Raw genomic sequence first — 6344 nt, 5'->3', positions numbered from 1 at the left:
GAGCCCGATGCGGGACTTGATCCCAGGACCCTGAGATCATGACCTGAGCCGAAGGCAGAGGCTTAACCCACTGAGCCACCCAGGTGCCCCATGGTATGCAATTTTTAATGTTAAATCAAGGTCATGGCTTAAAATGCCATCTATATGCCGATGGTTCTTACAAAAAGAAAATTGCAGGTTTAACCTGTTGGTCTCCGAGAAGAATGGGAGGTGCAAAAGGCTAGCCCCTCAGTGGGACTGATACTGCCCCCGTGGTACCCCGCCTGGATTCGTAGACCCCAAGCACCTCACAGACGCACGAGTGGAATAAATGCTTACCCCCTGTGGTGCTGAAATTTTTGTAGTTGTTCGTTATGCAGCAATAGCTGCCGAAAATACCTTCTTTCTAGCATCACCTCCCTAGAATCTATTTTCGACACAGAAGGTGGAACGATCCTTTTAGAAGCTAGATTTTGTCAGTTCTTTTCTAGATAAGACTAGAACTTTCTTCCCACAGATATCTCCATGGTTTGCTCCCTCACCTTTGTTAAGTCTTTGCTCAAATGCCACCTTCTCACAGAGGCCTACTCTGATCATCCTATTTGAAGTTCCAACCTCCACACTACTCCTCACCGTATATTCCCACCCCCCTTTACCCGGCTCTCTTTTCCTCTCCCGTAGTGTATCACTTTGTAATATATATACATTTATTGTTAAAATCTGCTTTCTTCTGCTAGAATGTGAGCTTTATGAGGTTAGAAAATATTTGTTATTTTTCATTCATGTATCCCAAGTACCAGGAATGGTGCTTGATATATTGTAGGTACTCATTAAATATTTGTTGAATAAAGGTCAAGAGTACATTCGTGACCACTGAGGTTCTCTCCAAATAAAGCAATGTGTGGATGGACATTTTTTTTCTTTCTTTCTTTTTTTTTTTTTTTTTTTGCCCAGCAAAGCCTTGGCTACCTAACAGTATTTTATCAGTATGATCCTAACACACCCTTCTTTCTAGTCTACCTGATGGGACATAAAACAATCATTGTCAAAATGGAAAGTCTTTTCTGTAGCAAGTTGTTTCAGGAACAAAGAAAATGAAAAATTATAGGACATTTTTAATTTCACTTATTTACCTAACATAAGCTAAGAACTGATTTATACTCTGTTCATTGGTGGTATTGTCCAACTGAAAGGGGAAAATACCAACTAGCAAGCATACTTAGTCACAAAGACTTTTCACCTCGAAAATTTTGTGCCAAAGTTTACTCTTGTTTTTCCTGTAAGCATATTTAATGAAACTGGTTTAACAAACCTTTTGACAAAAGTATGACCTGACCCATTTGACTGTTAGGCACACAACTTTGAATGATGTGTCTGTGGCTTATGACTCTTCTTCAGCTTTGGGCCAGATCGGTCCATTTTGTACCGGAATATATTATTTTGTACTTGTTCTAGACAAATTCAAGGGTTTCACTAGAGAAAAGAAGACCTCTTTGAGCTCTGAAGATGAAGGGTAAGGCTTTATACCCACCTCCAACAAGTTTTTTACCAGACAATGTCCTGTGGCTTGGGGGTGGGGGTTGGGGGGTGAGGTGATCGTTGCTGAGTTTCAGATCCTCTTGCTTTTGTCATCCTCATGGACTTATGTGCCTGACCAGCCGCGGGAGCCACAGTCCACGTTTTCACTTGTGTCTTGTTTGTTACCTACATGTACATATACCATTTTGAATCATAGTATTTCCATTACTATGTCTGTCTCTACTTTAACATGCCAGTGAACTACTTTTGAATCGCTGATCCATTTTTATGAATTGTGATGACATGATACTAACAACCAAAAATGCGTATTTCACTAATGTAAAGATTGATGCCCAAAGAAGGAGAAAATACGTTAATCAAAATGAGCTGTGTCCTGTTAACTGCAGAGTGGCGAACTACAAGGGTTGCTGGATCATAGTGACCAATGCTATCCTTGTAAGTCATGGACAGACTTTAAAAGTAGAGGTATTTTTGTGAAAATCACAGTTCATATCACATTTAAAATGAGTGGCCTGGCTGAGAACCAAATGATTCTGTCACTTTATTTCGAAAATCACCAACCTGCCTGCAAGACCCCTTGACAGATAGTTAAAGACACCTGTTAACCAGATGCCAAGCCTGAGAAACACCACTCTGACCTCAGCTGCTCAAAGGGCAGCAGGTCAGCATCACTTGACAGCTGTCTGGAAACACAGAACTCTGGGTCCTGCCCCTGACCTTCGGAATCAGAATCTGTGTTTTAATAAGGCCCTCACGGCATTCCTATGCACATTAAAGTCGGAGAAGCTATTCTAGACTTCTTTTTCTAAGATGGGTACCAGGAGGGGGTACTTACTCTCTTAATAAAGCATGAATTGCTGGCTTTCAAGATGTCAATCCACACCAACTCAATTAGCAACTGTAGGGGAGTAGAAAAGTCCTCTCCCCAATGTGCCCTTTGGCCATGGGGATCAGTTGAGCTGAAGGCACTGGGCTCAATAGACTCAGAAGAGCTTTTTACCTCCTCCTTAACTGCCTAGAAGAATTTACACAGCCTCCTCCCCCAGAGCTACCTCCAGAGATCACTTTTTACATCACAATGACTTACCTGCATAACAAAGAAAAGTTTACCAACATTTGCTCTTCCCATCTTCCTGTGAATCATCTTCCTCCCCTTTGAAGCCCCAGATTGATACCCCCTTCTCTGGAGCTTCGAATGGCCTGTCAGCCTCAATTACCTGACTGCTGGGGAGTCTCATATTTTAATGGGGCTCCTGTATGTACAGAATTTGTTTTTCTCATTAATCTGTCTCATGTCAATTTAATTATTAGATCAACCCTAAGAACCTAGAAGGGAAAAATGGAAACGTTTTCCTCCTCTAGGCAATCCCTGACTGAGCCCCAAATCCTCTCTTCATTTCTGGTGGGCACAGCCTGCGGGGGGGTGGGGGGGAAGGTGGTGGGCAGGGCTAGCTCTTGGTCAGGGTTTCACCAGGAAAAGGATGCACTTGGACACCCATAGCCAAGGTTGACATAGCCAAGGTTGGGCCAGATTCTGATGCAGTCCTCATCTTTGGATCCAGAGTGATGAAAAGGAGCAATTTAAAGTGATTTGGCAGATGATGGTTCATGGTCACGGGGGCTTGAAGGGAGCAGTTATTTTTTCCTCTTTTGTTCGGGCAGCAGCTGTGGCTCCCTAGAAATGATATCCCAAATGTGTTGTATGCCAGGGATTTAGAACTTGATGATTCGCAGGTTTTGTGAGTCGGACAGTGGTCTCAGCGAGGCCCGTAGTTATGGCTGGAGGGTTGAGAATTTGCTTCCTCAGCACCGCTCGGCTGGTTTTGGCCAATGGGCTCCTCACTGCTCCAGCAAATGTGATACCACCGGACAGGCGTCAGCCCCCCGCGTCACAGCTTGCTCCTGTTCATTCTTCTTCTTCTTCCTTAGATGGTCCTCCCCACATTCCCAGCTTTTGCAACCCATCCCAACCACCACTTCCTCTAGGAAGACTTCTATGACTTTCTGCACCCAGATCATGTCTCTCCTTCCTAGAAAGTCCTTATAATCTAGTGGTTCCTAACCTTGGCTGCATCTGAGAATCATCTGGGAAGTTCTAAGAGATCTCTTTGTTCAAGCCAGAGCCCAGACCAATGAAGTCAGAATCATGGGGGCTGAGACCCAGGCTTCAGTAGACCATGAGCTCTCCAGGTGAGTCCAGGGCTAAGACAGGTGGAGAAGCGGTACCATAATCCTTTTCCTTTCCAGATTTCTCTTCAGCCTAAGTCTGTTATGGGTGGCATGAGAGACCACTGATATTCCTTTATCCCTGTGTCCAGATTGTAAGCTCCTGGAAATCAGGGGCAGAGTTTGCTTACCTCTCTATCCCTTGATAGCATCTAGTATGTAGCTCAGGGGACTTGCACAGGGGTTCCCCTACCAGTCACTCACCCCACTGTATGGCCGCCTTGGGTGACCGCTGACCCTACTCAGAGGGGGTGTGATGACTGTGGCTTTTGTTGTTACCATCCCTTCTGGTTCTGGTTCTGGATTCAGGGATTAGAGGTAGGGGAAGTCCGATATGTATGAGCTGACATATACCAGTATTCCAGGACTGTTATCCATTAAGCAAAGATTTGTGTTCTGCTAGAAAAAAGTGTGCTTAAATGTGTAGAAGACTATAGACTTCTTTTTGTCTGTTTAGGAACTGTTTGTTTGAATTATCTTTGTTGCACAACAAATTACTGCACAATCTAGCGGCTTTAAACCACAGCAAACATTAACTCACATAGTTCCTGTGGATCAGGAATCTGCGAGGGGCTTTATTGGGGGGTTCTGGCTTAGACTTTCTCATGAAGTTGCTGTCAAATTGTCAAACGGAATGGTGGTCATAGCAAGTCTGGAAGGAGGTGAGGGATTCACCTCCAAGGTCGCTCATTCACGTGAATGATGAACTGGTGCTGATTGTTGGCAAGAGGCCTCAGTTCTTTGCCATGGGACTGCTTGAGTGTCTCCACAACATGGCGACTCATTTCCCCTCAGACTGTTCCAAGACCGGAAGTCACAAGGGGAAGCATCTTTTATAATTATGTACTATTATTTCCACAATATCATATTGGCTACACAGGTCAACATGGGAGGGGGCAACAAAAAGGACTTGGCTTTTCTTTATGGTAGGAACTGTCATTGAAATGATTATTATTGATCCTCTACAATCTGGGTACATGATGTAGGCTGGCCAACCCGATAACTTTGTCCTTGGGTGAATACTATCCATGTAAATGTGGACACATGATGGACACAAAGTAGGCCAACCATTGTCATTCCTAAGATTTTGCTAGAGCAATCGAGAGAAAAATGTCTTCATGGTTTGGGGTTTATTGGCTGTAGGAATCATGGGAGTCCAGAGCTGCTGGTAGATATCTTTGCAACTGTTGGATGGGTCTGGAGATAACAAGGCAAAAACAGAGAAGAGCAGTGTGTGTTGGGGGAGAGTCATTGAGGGAGGGAGAGAGAGAAAGAGAGGAAGAAAGAGAGAGAGGAAGTATTGCTGCGGGAGAGTGAGGCTCTTGTCTCACAGAGTCAAAGAATGAATCCTTCAGATGAAGGAGAGTGAGTAAAGCCATAGAAGTTTATTAAGCAAGGATACAGAAAAAGCTCTTAGGAGAGGGGACCCAACAGGGTTGCCACTGAGGGCTTTTAGGCATGGTCTTTTATAGAAAGCTAACCAGGAAACTCAAATCTTTTTAACATCTCTATAGATAGTGCCACAGAATAAGAACTAGTGATAATTACACCTCCAATGGCTTACTTCCTTTTTAGGGTCTGGTAATTCTTGGTTGGTCACAAGTAGCTGTTGTAACGAGACCCCACCTCTGACACCTAGGACAGGATGGTCTGGTTTGTTCCCTTATCTCTAGTGTCCTTTCATCTCCCATGTTTTGGATTTTGTGAGCCCGATCCCATGGCCTCCTACTTACCTCCCTACCTGGTCCCGCCTGTCCCTTACTCGGTATCTTCATGGCCTGGTTTGTGCCCTTATAGTCAGCTGTATCAAAGCTAACTTTGACTCCCGGAATTCTAAGTCATACAAGTGAAGACTTGTTTCTTCAGCTGTGTTGACCTAGATTTTTACCACTCGGTACCAAATCAGTCCTGATGATCCAGGGCCTGGAAGCCTGGGGCCTCCCAGCTCCCTCTGGCTCACATTGCTCTGTGTGTGGTCATTCTCTGGTCTCTGGTCTCTTCCTTGTAAACCCCTAGGAAGCTGAGTGTATCTGTGAAGTTTCCTGCCCCAGCGCTGGGGCATCAAGGGTTCCTGGTGCATATTGACAGACTTGTGCTATTCTGCCTGCTGTCTGGGATAGGGGAAATAATCCTGATCTTTGCAGCTATGCAACTCTGGGTTCAAAACTCTTCTATGCCGTTAATCAACTGTGTGATCTTAGGCTAAGGACTCAACATCTCTGTCTCCCAGCTCCATGCACAGAAAGCAGGACTTGAAATTTGAAGTTCCTGGGGCTGCCGTGAGGCTGAAATGCGATACCACAGCTGGAAAAGTGAGATGCCTATCAAGGGGTCATTTATTCCTTTTTCTTTCTAGACATAGTGCTGGGTACATTAGAGCTCTACCTAGCCAGGATTTAATTTAGGTCACTTCTGTGAAATTAGCATATCCTGAATGCTTCCATCTGCAAGATGCTGAGTGGACAATGGAGTTTCAGGGAGGTAACTTTGCTCAACTGAGGGCTGGTGAGTTTCACTGTAGGACTGCGTTGCCTTAGGCCATGTTATGAAGTAGAGGATATTTGAAGCTGATCTCTCCTACTGTGACCAGTTGTAGGAGT

Source organism: Mustela nigripes, chromosome 2 (genome assembly GCF_022355385.1).
Source record: "Mustela nigripes isolate SB6536 chromosome 2, MUSNIG.SB6536, whole genome shotgun sequence".
In the NCBI taxonomy this organism is placed as follows: domain Eukaryota; kingdom Metazoa; phylum Chordata; class Mammalia; order Carnivora; family Mustelidae; genus Mustela; species Mustela nigripes.
The sequence above is the reverse complement of the archived record's forward strand: the minus strand, read 5'-3'. Positions refer to the sequence as shown.